Source organism: Tamandua tetradactyla, chromosome 9 (assembly GCF_023851605.1).
Source record: "Tamandua tetradactyla isolate mTamTet1 chromosome 9, mTamTet1.pri, whole genome shotgun sequence".
Taxonomy (NCBI): domain Eukaryota; kingdom Metazoa; phylum Chordata; class Mammalia; order Pilosa; family Myrmecophagidae; genus Tamandua; species Tamandua tetradactyla.
Genome location: NC_135335.1, coordinates 108190669 through 108206883, shown reverse-complemented (window position 1 = coordinate 108206883; position 16215 = coordinate 108190669). Strand labels below are relative to the sequence as shown.

The following is a 16215-nucleotide window of genomic DNA, read 5'->3' as shown; positions in this document are numbered from 1 at the left end:
ACTGTAGCTTTGTATTATGCTTTAAAGTCAGGAAATGTGAGTCTTCTGAATTTGTTCTATTTCAAGATGTTTTTGATTATTTGGAGTCCCTTACCCTTCCAAGTATATTTGGTAATTAGTTTTTCTATTTCTTCAAAGTAGGCTATTGGAATTTTTATTGGAATTGCACTAAGACTTAAAATTAATTTGGATAGAATTACTGATATTTAGTCTTTCAATTCATGAACATGGAATGTCCTTCCAGTTATTTAGGTCTTCTTTGATTTCTTTTAGCAATGTTTTGTAGTTTTCCGAATATAGGACCTTTACATCCTTGGTTAAATTTATTCCTAGATATTCGATTCTTTTATTATTATTTTTTATTTTGTCCTTTTTATTTGCTTCTGATATTTGATTCTTTATGTTGCTATTGTGTATGACATTTTTTCTTGATTTCCTCCTCAGATTTCTTCTTTCTTTAAAACTTTTAAAATTGTATAATATAACATATATACAAAGCAAAGAAAGAAAAAAGCAATAGTTTTCAAAGCATCTTCAACAAATAGTTACAGGACAGATCCCAGAGTTTGTCATGGGCTACCATACTGTCATCTCAGATTTTTCCTTCAAGCTACTCCAGTATATAGGAGGCTAGAAGGAATAAATTTTTTTAGCATCACAATTGACTTTTTTGTGTGAAAAATAAAATATATACCAAAAAAAGCAATAAATTTCAAAGCCCAGAACAAATTTCAGAGTTTGGTATGGGTTACAATTCCACAATTCTAAGTTTTTACTTCTAGCTGCTCTAAGATACTGGAGACTAAAAGAAACAGCAATTTAATGATTCAGCAATCATATTTGTTTCTTAAACCCTACCTTCTCTGTAAAACTCAACCATGACCTCTGATCTTTCTATCCTACTCTTTAGGGGTATTTGGACTAGGGCCATTCTAACTTTTCATGTTGGAAGAGGCTGTCAATAATATGGGGTAGGGAACTGGAACTAGTTGATGCTCTGGAGAGGCTGGGCCCTCTAGGTTTCAGGACTTATCTGCTCCAGGGACCCATCTGGAGGTTGTAGTTTTCTGAGAAGCTACCCTAGTGCATGGATCCTTTGTAGAATATTATAAATTGCCCTAGGTGTTATTTGGAATTGGCTGGAATGGTTTTGTTGGGCTTTAGCAAGTTATGATAGGTAGCAATGTCTAACTAAAGCTTGTGTAAGAGTGACCTCCAGAGTAGCATCTCGATTCTGTTTGAACTCACTCAGCCACTGACACTTCATTAGTTACACTTCTTTTCTCCCTTTTGGTCAGGATGGAATTGTTGATCCCACGGTGCCAGGGCCAGACTCATCCCTAGGAGTCATCTTTCACGCCGCCAGGGAGACTTTCACCCTTGGATATCATGTCCCATACCAGGGGGAGGGGAATGATTTCACTTACAGAGTTGGGCTTAGAAAGAGTGAGGTCACATCTGAGCAATAAAAGAGGTCCTCCAGAAGTAACTCTCAGGTGTATCTATAGGTAGGCAAAGCTTCTCCATTACATACATAAGCTTCACAAGAGTAAGCCTCAAGATCAAGAGCTTGAACCTCTAAATACCAGGTTTAGATAACCAGGTTATATAAAACAGCCTTTCAAAATCCAAAAATAATAATTACCACTCCAGACTAAATGTGACTGCTATAAGAGTTTACAATCTAGGCCCTTTTTTTATTTTTTTTTTTTTTTTTTTTTTTTTTTTTTTTTTTTTAAAGGAAAGACAGAGAGAAGGAAGGAAGGAAGGAAGAAAGGGAAACATCTTTAAACATTTTCTTGTTTTATTGTATTCTGTTTCTCCGTTTTTTGTTACATGGGTTGGGGCCGGGAATCGAACCGAGGTCCTCCGGCATAGCAGGCAAGCACTTTGCCCGCTGAGCCACCGCGGCCCGCCCTAGGCCCTTGTTTTCTTACAAGCATTTTCTAAAGGAGACCGTACAATATTTGCTCTTCTGTTTCTGGCTTATTTTGCCTCACCAAATGTCCCACAGGTTCATTCACAATGTTGCATGCCTCACAACTTCGTTCCTTTTTGTAGCAGTACAGCATTCAATCATATGTGTACAACATCATTCACCAATCTACTTCTCCATTAGTGCATCCTTCAGCCACCTGCATTCAGTAGGCATCATGTATAATGCCCAAAGTCCACAGGTCATCAACACTCTTAATTTTAGATAATTTCATATTCCCAAGAGAAAGATAACCAATAAACACAACCTCACCAAACAGAAACTCTAAACCTCATCTTAACTCTTGTCCTCCCCTCATTATCTACCCCTGGTGTTGCTGTGGTACTGTTGATATTTTCCTGTTCATATAGCCCATAGCATACAATAGCACTTTTCTCCCTACACTCTGAACTTAAATACCCTTTGTAAAAGAATCATACCTTTGAAGTAGTTCATGCAAGAATGTATTTATATTTGCACTGTGAATCAGTGGGACAGCAGGTCTATACAAATGCTTTCAATCATGTTCACTTTCAATATGGTAATATTACTTACAGACCCACTAGAGAACCACCTTCACTTCTACCTATTCCCTTTACATTTGTGTTCAACCTCATTAGCTAACCATTAACCCATCTTTAGCTTCTATGTATCTCTAAATCCCCTATATACTGTATTATAAGTCTCTGATTTTACCTGAACCTTGGTCATAAAAGCAGAGTCATACATTATCTATTCTTTTTTTAGCTCTCCTTTCTATTGTGAAATACAACATATATACAAAAAAAGCAATAAATTTCCAAGTAAATTTTAGCAAGTTGTTATAGAACAGATTTTAAAGTTTGGCATGCGTTACAGTTCCACGATTTTTCGTTTTTTTTTCTTCTAGCCACTCAAGACACTGGAGACAGAAATATCAATATAATGATTCAGCAGTCATACTCATTTGTTAAATCCTATCTTCTCTGTTATACTCCTCCTTCTCTTTAAATCGTGCTGCATTCTTTTTTTTCTTCACATAGTCGTATATTCATCATCAGGGTCATTTCTTAGAATATTTGCATTGATTCAGAAAAAGAAATAAAAAGAAAAACAGAAAAAAATTCATACATACCATACCCCTTACCCTTCCCTTTCATTGATCACTAGCATTTCAATCTACTAAATTTATTTTAACATTTGTTCCCCCTATTATTTATTTATTTTTAATCCATACATTTTACTCATCTGTCCATAAGGTAGATAAAAGAAGCATCAGACACAAGGATTTCACAATCACACAGTCACATTGTGAAAGCTATATCATTATACAATCATCTTCAAGAAACAGCTACTGGAACGCAGCTCTACATTTTCAGGCACTTCCCTCCAGCCTCTCTGTTATACCTTAACTAAAAAGGAGGTATCTATTTAATGCATAAGAATAACCTACAGGATAACGCCTTGACTGTGTTTGGAATCTCTCAGCCATTGACACTTTGTCTCATTTCACTCTTTCCCCTTTTGGTCGAGAAGGTTTTCTCAATCCCTTGATGCTGAGTCTCAGCTCATTCTAGAATTTCTGTCCCACATTGCCAGGAAGGTCTACACCCCTGGGAGTCATGTCCCATGTAGAGAGGGGGAGGGTGGTGAGTTTGCTTGTCGTGTTGGCTGAGAGAGAGAGAGGCCACATCTGAGCAACAGAAGAGGTTCTCTTGGGGGTGATTCTTAGGTCTAATTTTAAGTAGGCTTACCCTATCCTTTGCGGGGTTAAGTTTCATATGAACAAATCCCAAGATTGGAGGCTCAGCTTATTGCTTTGGTTGTCCCCGCTGCTCATGAGAATATCAAGAATTCTCCACTTGGGGAAGTTGAATTTTCCCCCTTTCTCACCATTCCCCAAGGGGACTTTGCAAATACATTTTTACTCACTGTTCAAATCACTTTGGGATTTATCAAGGCATCATTTTGGGAAAACCTACAAAATCTCATGCCCTACTCAAGTTCCATGTACTTATGGTTTCAATTAAGCTGTCCACATAAGTTATATTAGGAAATGCACTAATTAAAATATAAATTTTGCACCAAATAAACATTTTTTGCTTAAGTCTCACACATAAGTTTAAGTTTCAAAATATTTATTGCCATCTATTTTTAACACCCTGCATTATTGACATTCCTTTGTTCTTCCTATGCAAAGCATTTAAAAATTTCTACATTTAGTCACTATCATTACACACTCTAGGCATTCCTAGATTATACCATCTCAGTCTTTATCATCTATCTTCCCTACTGATTTCATTTGTGCCCCCAGGCCTCCTCCCTCTATCATTCTCACATTCAGCTACATTCAGTGTTCTAACATTGTTGTATTACAGTTAGATAGTATTGTGCTATCCATTTCTGAATTTTTACAATCAGTCCTGTTACACAATCTGTATCCCTTCAGTTCCAATTACCCAATGTCTACCCTATTTCTATCTCCTGATGACATCTGTACTTAACTGAAATTATCCAAGTTCATTCATTAATATTAGTTCATATCAGTGAGACCATACAATATTTGTCCTTTTATTTCTGGCTAATATCACTCAGCATAATGTCCTTAAGGTCCATCCACATTGTTACATATTTAATAACTTTATTCTGTCTTACAGCTGTATAATATTCCATCGTATGCAATCACCAAAACTTGTTTAGCTACTCGTCTGTTGATGGACATTTGGGCTGTTTCCATCTCTTGGCAATTGTAAATAATGCTGCTATAAAAAATTGGTGTGCAAATGTCTGTTTGTGTCTTTGCCCACATATCCTAGCAATGAGTAGATACCTAGCAATGGTATTGCCGCATCATATGGCAATTCTATACTTAGTTTCCTGAGGAAATGCCAAACTGCCTTCCACAGTGGTTGTACCATTTGACATTCCCATCAACAGTGGATAAGTGTGCCTCTTTCTCCACATCCTCTCTAGCACTTGTCGTTTTCTGTTTTATTGATAATGGCCATTCTGGTGGGTGTGAGATGATATCTCATTGTGGTTTTGATTTGCATTTCCCTAATAGCCAGGGAAGTTGAGCATCTTTTCATGTGCTTTTTGGCCATTTGTGTTTCCTCTTCTGAGAAGTGTCTGTTCAAGTCTTTTGCCTGTTTCGTAATTGGGTTGTGTGTCTTTTTGTTGTTGAGTTGAACAATCTCTTTATATATTCTGGATACTAGACCTTTATCTGATATATCGCTTCCAAATATTGTCTCCCGTTGTGTAGGCTGTCTTTTTACTTTCTTGATGAAGTTCTTAGATGCACAAAAGTGTTTAATTTTGAGGAGTTCCCATTTCTTTTTTTCTTTTTTCAATGCTTGTGCTTTGGGTGTAAGGTCTAGGAAATCACTTCCTATTTTAAGATCTATAAGATATTTCCCTACATTTTATTCTAACTTTATGGACTTAGATCTAATGTTTAGGTCTTTGATCCATTTTGAGTTATTTTTTGTATAGGGTGTGAGATATGGATCCATTCTTCCAAAAGAATCTTCCATTCTTTTGCATGTGGATATCCAGTTCTCTAGGCACCATTTATTGAAGATACTATTCTGCCCCAGGTGAGTTGGCTTGACTGCCTTATCAAAAATCAATTGTCCATAGATGAGAGGGTCTATAATTGAACACTCTATTTGATTCCATTGGTCAGCATCTCTATCTTTATGCCAGTACCATGCTATTTTGACCACTGTTGCTTCATAATACACCTTAAAGTCAGATAGCATGAGACCTCCGACTTCCATTTTTCTTTCTCAGGATACTTTTAGCTATTCAGGGTATGCTACCCTTCCAGATAAATTTAGTGATTGGCTTTTCTATTTCTGAAAAGTAAGTTTTTGGGATTTTAACTGGTATTCCATTGAATCTGTAAATCAATGCAGGTAGAATTGACATCTTAACTATATTTAATCTTCCAATCCATGAAAATGTTATGACTTTCCATTTTATTTAGGTTTCTGTGATTTATTTTAACAATTTCTTATAGTTTTCTCTGTATGGTTCTTTTGTCTCTTTAGTTAAGTTTATTCCTAAATATTTTTTTCTTTTGGTTGCAATTGTAAATGGATTTTTTTTCATGATTTCCCCCTCAGATTGTTCATTACTAGTATATGGAAACACTACAGATTTTTGAGTGTTAATCTTGTAACCTGCCACTTTGCTGTACTCATTTATTAGCTCTAGTAGTTTTACTGTGGGTTTTTTGGGGTATTTGACATAAGCACCATATCATCTGCAAACAGTGAGAGTTTTACTTCTTCCTTTCCAATTTTGATGCCTTGTATTTCTTTTTCTTGTCTAATTGCTCTGGCTAGAACTTCCAACACAATGTTGAATAAAACTGGTGATAGTGGATATCCTTGTCTTGTTCCTCATCTTAGGGGAAAAGTTTTCAGTTTTTTCCCATTGAGGATGTTAGCTGTGCATTTTTCATATATTCCCTTTATTATGTTGAGGAAGTTTCCTTCTATTCCTATCTTTTCAAGTGTTTTCAACAGGAAAGGATGTTGAATTTTGTCAAATGCCTTTTCTGCATCAAGTGAGATTATCATGTGGTTTTTCTGCTTTGATTTGTGAATATGGTGTAATATATTAGTTGATTTTCTTATATTGAACCATACTTGCATACCAGGGATGAATCCTACTTGGTCATGGTGTATAATTCTTTTAATATACTGCTGGATTCGATTTGCAAGAATTTTGTTGAGGATTTTTGCATCTATATTCATAAGAGAGATTGGTCTGTAGTTTTCTTCTTTTGTAATATCTTTGTCTGGCTTTGGTATGAGGGTGATGTTGGCTTTTCGAATGAGTTAGGTAGCTTTCCTCCTCTTCAATTTTTTTTGAAGAGTTTGAGCAGGATTGGTACTAATTCTTTCTGGAATGTTTGGTAGAATTCATATGTGAAGCCATCTGGTCCTGGACTTTTCTTTTTGGGGAGCTTCTTAATGACTGATTCAATTTCTTTACTTGTGATCGGTTTGTTGACGTTGTCTATTTCTTCTCAAGTCAGTGTTGGTTGTTCATGCCTTTCTAGGTTGTTGTCCATTTCATCTACATTGTTGTGTTGATTAGTATAAAGTTGCTAATAGTATCCTTTCATTACTTCCTTTATTTCTGTGGGGTCAGTGGTTATGTCTCCTCTTCCATTTCTGATTTTATTTATTTGCATCCTCTCTCTTCCTCCTTTTGTCAACCTAACTAAGGGCCCATCCATCTTATTGATTTTCTTATAGGACCAACTTCTGGTTTTGTTGATTATTTCAATTGTTTTCATGTTCTCAATTTCATTTATTTCTGCTCTAATCTTCATTATTTATTTCCTTTTGGTTGCTTTGGGGTTAGTTTGCTGTTCTTTCTCTAGTTCTTCCAAGTGGACAGTTAATTCCTTGATGTTTGCTCTTTCTTCTTTTTTGATATAGGCATTTAGGACAATAAATTTCCCTCTTAACACTGCCTTTGCTATATCCTATAAATTTTGATATGCCGTGATTTCATCTTCATTTGCCTGGAGATATTTACTGATTTTCTTGTAATTTCTTCCCTGACCCACTGGTTAAGAGTGTGTTGTGGAGCCTCCATATAGTTGTGAATTTTCTGGCACTCTGCCTATTATTGATTTCCAACTTCATTACTTTATGACCTGAAAAAGTGTTTTGTATGATTTCAATCTTTTTAAATGTATCAAGACTTACTTTGTGATCCAGCATATGGTCTATCCTTAAGAATGATCCATGAGCACTTGAGAAAATGGTATATCCTGCTGTTGTGGGGTGTAATGTTCAAGAAATGTCTGTTAAGTCTAGTTCATTTTTTGTATTATTCAAATTCTCTGTTTATTTATTGATCCTCTGTCTACATGTTCAGTCCATTGATGAGAGTGGGGAATTGAAGTCTCCAACTATTATGATAGATGTGTCTATTTCTCTTTTCAGTGTTTGCCTCATGTATTTTGGAGCATTCTGGATCAGTCCATAAATATTTATGATTATGTCTTCTTGTTAAATTGTTCTTTTTATTAATACATAATAAATGTCTTTGTCTCTTTTAACTGTTTTACATTTGAAGTCTAATTTTGCTGGATATTAGTATAGCTACTCTTGCTCTTTTCTGATTGTTATTTGCATGAAATATCTTTTTCCAACCTTTCACTTTCAACCTATGTTTATCTTGGGTCCAAGATGCGTTTCCTGTAGCCAGCACATAGATGGGTCCTGTTTTTAAATCTATTCTGCCAGTCTATGTCTTTTGATTGGGGAGTTTAATCCATTAACATTTAGTGTTATTACTGTATGGGCAGTACTTTCTTCCACCATTTTGTCTTTTGGATTTTATATGTCATATCTAATTTTCCTTCTTTTTACCTTTACTGATATTCTTCATTTCTATACTTTTCTTCACACCTCTCTTTCCTGTCTTTTTTGTATTTGACTCTAGTGCTCCCTTTAGTATTTCCTGCAGAGCTGGTCTCTTGGTCACAAATTCTTTCAGTGATTTTTTTGTCTGAAAATGTTTTAATTTCTCCCTCATTTTTGAAGGACAATTTTGCTGGATATGGAATTCTTGGTTGGCAGTTTTTCTCTTTTAGTAATTTAAATATATCGTCCCACTACATGCATGGTTTCCCACTTGCCTGAATGGTTTCTGCTGAGAAATCTATGCATAATCTTATTGGGCTTCCCTTGTATGTGATGGATTGCTTTTCTCTTGCTACTTTCAAGATTTTCTCTTCGTTTTTGACATCTGACATTCCAATCGGTAAGTGTCTTGGAGTACATCTATTTGGGTCTATTCTGTTAGGGGTATGCTGCACTTCTTGGATCTGTAATTTTAAGTCTTTCATGAGAGTTGGGAAATTTTCAGTGATAATTTCCTCCATTAGTTTTTCTCCTCCTTTTCCTTTCTCTTCTTCTTCTGGGACACCCACAACACATATATTCATGCGCTTCATGTTGTCATTCAATTCCCTGAGTCTCTGCTCATATTTTTCCATTCTTTTCCCTATATTTTCTTTTGCTTGTCAGATTTGCATCTCTCTGAATATTCTCTATTTCCTCCAAGTGTGGTTAGATCTTTATTACAACAGAGTTTTTCTTTGTCAGTTATTCCCTGGCTGTTATCCCAAACCAGAACTGGTCTACCAGAAAGCTGACTGAAAACTCTGCACATGTATATGTAGCTTTTTTTACTGTAATCTTTCTTATAGGATCATCTACTTGGGCTTATTTCTTATGGAAATCCCAATGTCAAAGTGTTAGTTGTATTCCTTAGGAGGTTCCTGTTCTCAGGATTTTAGTTCTTTTCTCTCCCCAAAAGATGATTTCTCCCTCTCTGCCTGGAGCATGTTGGTTTGACAGCTAGCAGTATGGGTGCTGACAGGGTCAGAGACAGTTGCTGAGCAGAGTGAAAATGGGGATCAAAGAATAACTGCTTCATTAACACCCTATCAATGATGTCTTAACCCCTTCTTCACCCCCACTTTCCAGAGGTACCTGGATCTCAAGAGATTTTGCAGTGTGCACTGAATTTCTGTCCAGGTTTCCTCACTTCTAAGACTATGTCAGGATCTAAACACCTTCAAGTCCCCAAAATTTTGAGATTGTTGTTTCCTTTCTTGTTCTCTCTTTTCTTTTAGGTTTGTACCTTTAACTGGAAATTGAATTAAGCTTTTTAAAGAATTGTCAGATGATTTTGACAAGCATATATTGAGCACCTATCATGTGCCAGGTGCACAGATTCATCAAAACATGAATAGATCTGTGCGCTATGGGATGCTATTAAATGTTGAACTTGAGTGATAAATGCTTCTCAAGCCCAAACCTCTACTGCTCTCCTTGTCACTGGGCTACTTTATCCAGTTCTGATGTCCCTTGTCTATTCTTTTGTCTTTAGGGTATTATTCTTTACCCCCATCTTCTATCAATTGGAACTACCTTTTTTCATCTTACATTTCCTTTTAGGTTTAAGATACATAATCTATCTGTGTCATTGTTTCTACATAAAATGCCTCCTTTATTGATCTGGAATTAAGAGAGGATTTTAAACTTTCTAGTAATAAAAATTACTTCCAATTTGGATACAAGCTAAAAATGGACCATCCACACCCCATTCCCATTGAGCAGCCATGACTCTTCCTGTGTCAGATCTCACAAGAGTGAGTCAGGCTATTATTGCAGTTCACTTTATATATTAAAATGATCACTATTTACTAGAGACCACTATGTTACAGGCACTGTATTAGGAATTTCAGGTATGTTGGGCAATATCACTTTTTAGGGGTACAGTGTTTGGATTCTAACTCCACCCGTTATTAGCTATGTGATATTGGCAGAATTACTTAACCTCTTTGGGCTACGATCAGGAACAAGAAAGGGATGTTTGCTCTTATTACTTCTAAATAACATTGTACTAGAATCTACCCAGTGCATTCAGGAAAAAAATGAAAAGGCATCTAGACTGGAAACAAATTGTGGTATATTTACACACTGAAAAGTATATTATATTTTATAATATATTAATTAAAATTATATTTTCAGTTGCTGAATGCTATTCAGCAACTGAAAAAAGGAAAATAGGAATAAAATATTGATACAATAGGGATGAATCTCAAAACAATTATGTGAAATGAAAGAAGCCAGACAAGAAGAGTACATGCCATATGATTATATTTATATGAAATTCTAGAAAATGTAAATTAATCTACAGTGACAGAAAGCAAATCAGTGGCTACTTGGGATTGGGGGCTGGGGAATGAGGAAGGAGGGTAAGGAAGGTTCCAAAGGGCACAAGGAAACTGCTGGGGGTGATGGATATGTTCACTGCCTTGAGTGTGCTGATGAATTCATAGGTACAGACATATGGTATGTCAATTATACCCCAATAAAGCTGTTTAAAAATGTTTTAATGCTAAGTCTTAGAAATATTAAAATATAAAAATAATGATGAAACTAATACCAAGGGAAGAGGAGAGAAATACAGTGATCCTGAGCCCTTATTGGTGATATCACTCGAGTTCCTGGATCAAGCCTTACCTGAAGGCAATATTCACTTACCAAAACCCATAAATGAGTCCAGTTACCCTGCTTAGGTTGTATATCCACCCCTTAGCTGAGTCATCAAGGTCAATAGGGTAATATAAACTGTCAGGCCCAAGGCCACCCCCAAAGGCACTGCAATTCACATAACCCAAAACAACATGACTGGATTGAGGTAGCAGTGGTTTGTCAAAATACCAGGGAGGAAAAAGAGTGTCGGAGAAACAGCAGCTACCACATCCCACTACACCTACAAAGGACCCAGGCAGGGAGAAGTGTGTGCAGCAGCTAAACTTTCTGGTGATGTAACAGAGACAACATCTGTTTCTTCTCTCAGAAAGAAAAAAGAAAAGCAATTAGAAAACCAAAGGAAACAAAATCTATTTCAGGGTTCACATATAAAGCAAACAGATGTGAGGCATGATTTTGAGCAATTAGCGGAGTATAAGAAAAGAGAATCCATTTGACCTTGGCATTTAAAACAGCAAATACTCTCTTTCAAGCAGCATTACATTTCCTTCTGAATGGAGCTGTCTCATTCCTTGGTTCAGCAGTAAATAATGTTTACATAATCATAAAATTGGTTGATTTTCAGGATTATCCTTAGAGATAAGGCATGGATGATTTAATTATAATTACAGCACTTAAAATATTAAAAATAAAGTTTAAAAAATAATAAAATAATTATATTTCCTCCTTAATAAAGGATTTCAATATCATCTGAAAAGCTGGCTACCTTCAGACTACCTAAAGCGTCTTAACACATCACTAATATGTGCCATCCAATTCACTTTTGGAAAGGCACATAATATAAAAATATTAAGAAAATTTGCAAATTTTATGGTTAGAGAATATCGACTTGGAATCATTACGCTATTATTGTTTCTCTACAAGTTGTTGGTTTTCTGGAGCAAGACTGACGAGGTGGGGGCTGTAGAAGGGAGCCCGTCATTGCAGGCACGAGGCAGAGCACCCACAGGTGAACGGTGCAGGTGGTTAGAGTAACTGTTCCTCCTCCTCCTCTAAATGTGAAAGCATTTGAACTCCCTATTTTAAAAACTGGAACTTTGAAGCCTCATTTAATTTCTGTTTTTCTTTGTACCAAGATTTCTATTAAAGGGCTTGAAGAAAGGTCCTTCCTTCATGATTGGGAGAAAACGTTTCTGAAATCGTACCACCTTTTGTTGCATGTTATTGGCTGGCAGGAGACCACTATTAGAAAAGACCATTAAGTACAAACCCAACTTTTTCTAGAGTGTTTTTTCTCGAGTTACATGACCAGCATTCTCTATAACAGAAGAGAGGTGATCTGATATGTGTTTGCAAGAACCCAGATTGGAAATTTACACAGAACTTCATTTTACCTATGGAAAATTATTTTCTGTTCATATTTTAATTTTTTATCTGAATTACTGTGGTTTTAAGCCATTTATTATGTCACCAAGACTGTCTCCACTCAGAAGTTTCATAGTACTCAAAACCTGGAAAGGAACAGAAATAAATGAATCTATAAGAAGATAATTGTTCAAAATTTGTAAAAATAGACATTTTGCAAAATGAATCACACAGATTAAATTTATCAAAGATTACATAGTTTGATGCAGAATTTATCATGAAATATTTTCAACCTCAACATAATGGATTTCCCTTTCCCATGAAAAACTAAGAGACCATGACAATACCAAAGCACCAAAACTCCACTACTTTCTAAGTTAAACTAGGATCTCAGAGGGCTAGATGGGACCTCTGAAACAGTTCTCATTTAGTCATACAATGTTTCCTCCACCCCTAATATTTCACTATGAAAATTTTCAAACACACAACAAAGATGAAAGAATTTCACAGTGAACATCTGTATACCACCACCTAGATGTGCTACGATTAACATTTTATAATACCCGCTTTTTCAAAAATATGCCCATCCGTCTACATACTAATCCATCCATCCATTTTTTCTTTTCTTTTTTTTTTTTTATGAGGAATGTTCCCCTCTGATAAACCAAATTCTAACAGTTCAGAGATTCTGAACTGTGCTGAACCACCTGGGATTCCATCTACCCTCAGGTGGGGATATTAGCAGGGACTATTCTACTTCCGCCTATTTCCTTTTGGCAAGAAGAATTCTATCAAGGTCTGCTTTCTGTGGTTGGCATTATGAAAACAATAGATGTGTGGTTTTCAAATACAAAAATATTAATACTAACTGTATAAACCACATGCCTCCGACTGAAATTCTTCTACCACCCCTTCAAGGGATACCTCTTTTGAGAATCACGGGTTTAAAAAGAGTAACATGGATAGGTTAACAGTCTATTCTGTTCTTGAGGAAATTCCAGACAGGAACTCCACAGTTATTCTCCTTACAGGCTGCTACCATATATTCTAACTTTCAACTATCTCTTACCTAACTACATTAAGCAATAGTTTAATTTAGTGTTTACCAAACCCTATTCCTCAAAACACGAGCTAAGGTTCTTCTTGGAACCTCAAGATGCTTATTAAGTGTTAAAACTTCAAACTCCAGGGAAGAACCCACGGCTAAGGTCTTCTTCTTTCATGTGAATTTCAACCAAATTAGTCCTATTATCCATGCTACTAAAAACATCTTATTAGGACCCATCCATCCATTCTTTTATTATTATAAGAAAAATTGTGGCTTACAAAACAATCATAAAATACAGGATTCCCAGAAACCACCACACATCCATTCTTATATAATATAGAATATCTTATAGGGGTTCTGATAATAGCATGGGCAGAGCAGTCTAGTCTAGCCTCAGGTCTAGGCTGGACCTGAGGGGAGGGTAGGCAATAGACTCAGGCCTGCAGCCAGTATAACCTTTATACACCACTTTTTTCATGACACTCCTCTGCTCAGGTGCCATCTTCTACACACACCAACTCCATAGCCTGACCCCCAAAAGTGACAACTTTTTGTAGATGTTTTTCCAATTACCTTTTTTTTAAAAAAAAATTCTTTTACGGTCATAAAAGAGCTAACAGGTTTATCCTAGTGTGGTACTTAGTTTCAGGCGTCACCTTGGCCAGGTGAAGGTGCCTAGTTCCATTGCTGTGGACATGAGCCAATGGCATGTGAACCTCATCTGTCACTGATTACCTCTGCAGTCGGCTAGGAGGTGTGCCTGCTGCAATGAATGATGTTTGATTTAATTGGCTGGATGCTCAAATAAGAGACCTCAACGCAGCCAAGCCCAAGCAGCTCAGCATACCTCATCACAGCACTTGCAGCTCAGCCTAGGCCTTTGGAGATGCAAAGGAATCACCCCGGGGAAAGTTGTAGAGACCCAGAGGCCTGGAGAGGCCAGCAGAGATTGCTCTGTGCCTTCCCATGTGTCATGGTTAGGGACAGGTGTCAACTTGGCCAAGTTGTGGTACCTGTTCATCTGATTGGGCAAGCGCTGGCCTGTCTGTTGCAATGAGGACATTTCATAGGATTAGGTCATGATCACATCAGCTACATCCACAGCTGATTCCATTTGTAATCAGCCAAGGGGAGTGTCTTCTGCAATTAGTGTTGCTAAATGCAATCATGGGAAGCCTTTTAAGGAGGACTCAGAGGAGACAGGTTCCATTCCTGCTTTGGCTGGTGAGCCTCTCCTGTGGAGTTCATCCAGGCCATACACTGGAGTCATCGGCTTCGCAGCCTGCCCTGTGGATTTTGGACTCTGCATTCCTACGGTCACGTGAGACACTTTCATAAATTTTATATTTGCAAGTGTTCCCTGTTGATTCTGTTTCTCTAGAGAACCCTAACTAATACACCATGTAAGAAAGAACCTCAGCTGAAAGTTAGATGCCTTTCCTCTGAAGAACTACATGTTTTTAACTAAATAAATCCCCTTTTATTAAAATCCAATCCATCTCTGGTGTGTTGCATTCTGGCAGCTTTGGTAGACTAGAACACCCAAATTAATTAAAAAATCAATACATTTTCAAGAAAATATTAAGGAGCCACAGAAGACATCAGTTAATGAGATACTCTCAGTTGCCTCACAGAAGCACTTTAAGGGGTGTCTCTCCATATACTCTGAAAACATCATGCAGTTAAAAATTAAATTTATATTCTTTTTTGCTAATACAGTGTTTTCTTTCCCCTATCAATATGGAAAACACATTAACGAGAATTGCGTTCTGTAAAAGGTAAATCTGTAAGGAAACTGGACATCAAGTAATAAATCTACAACAGAAAAACAAAATAAAATGGGAAAGCCAGCAGAGCATTTTCTTTTTGTGTGCCCAGGGCATTAGTAACTTACTCTTTGTGCTAAAGCACTGCACATCTTGGAAGCGAACAGTTTAAATAAGGCAGTAATATATTTAAGAGCTCCTTTTGAAAGTTACAATCCCCAAGGAAGACAAACCACAAGGATCTTTTCATTGCCAAAAAAATTAACTCAAGCACATTTGGTATAATGAAGGAGCAAAATGAACCATGGAGTGCATAGTATGCTGTATTCACAAAAAGGAGCATTTTCTCTCAGCCTAATTCTAGATAAATAACATTTCAATTAAAGCACCTTTCCCTTAACACTTGAAACAGTCCTTGGATGAGCTGTGATGTGGTCACGTTAATAGCACTGGCCTAATGGTCATTTAGTGTAAACAGGAACGAAACTACAACTAACCCAGAATAGTGTGATAAGCATTGTTTTGATTCTTCCTGTGAAGCTTGAGAACAAAGTCCACATACATGGCAAGATTCTGAAATTAATTTACTACAATCTGGCCTTCCCAGGCAAAGTCAGGCCAATCTCTAAAATATACAGTCTTCCAAGTGGGGTCTGTCAGAAGTGATAAACTTACATCTTAGTATGTTATCTATTTTGTCATCCATGTTCAAAAGGCAAACACAAGACCTAAATTAAATTGGGCCTCAGAACTACACTAATACTAACTGTTCTCAGGATATATACTGAAGAACAAAGTGGTAGGAAAAACTGTGGAGAAAACAGAGTTATTTGCATTGACTCATTCAAACTATGATTTGCTATGTTTTGGAAAAAAGCTTTCAAAATGTTATACAAAAATTTAGTTTTAAATAGAAAAAGTTTTCAGTTAAGTAAGTACACCCCCACCCCCTTTTCAGGATAAAGGGAAAGGTAAAGTTCTGGATATCTGGAAAACTACACCCATCTGTATAAATAATTTTACTCCAAAGTATATTTATTC

The 16215-nt window shown here is 36.5% G+C and overlaps 1 protein-coding gene across 22 annotated transcripts in view; it reads right to left on the bottom strand.

Annotated features, from left to right (window-relative positions):
* Nucleotides 1-10629: 10629 nt before the first annotated feature.
* LOC143647353 (uncharacterized) overlaps nucleotides 10630-16215 on the bottom strand; it is a 33123-nt gene continuing 27537 nt past the window's right edge. For 7 of the 22 annotated variants that reach the window (XR_013158014.1, XR_013158006.1, XR_013158012.1 and 4 more), the window contains one exon: nucleotides 10632-12506. The gene's annotated coding sequence lies outside the window, so the exon portion shown is untranslated. Of the gene's footprint in view, nucleotides 12507-16215 lie in introns of all 22 variants that reach the window. The other 15 variants (XR_013158011.1, XR_013158010.1, XR_013158013.1 and 12 more) reach the window with 6 other exon arrangements.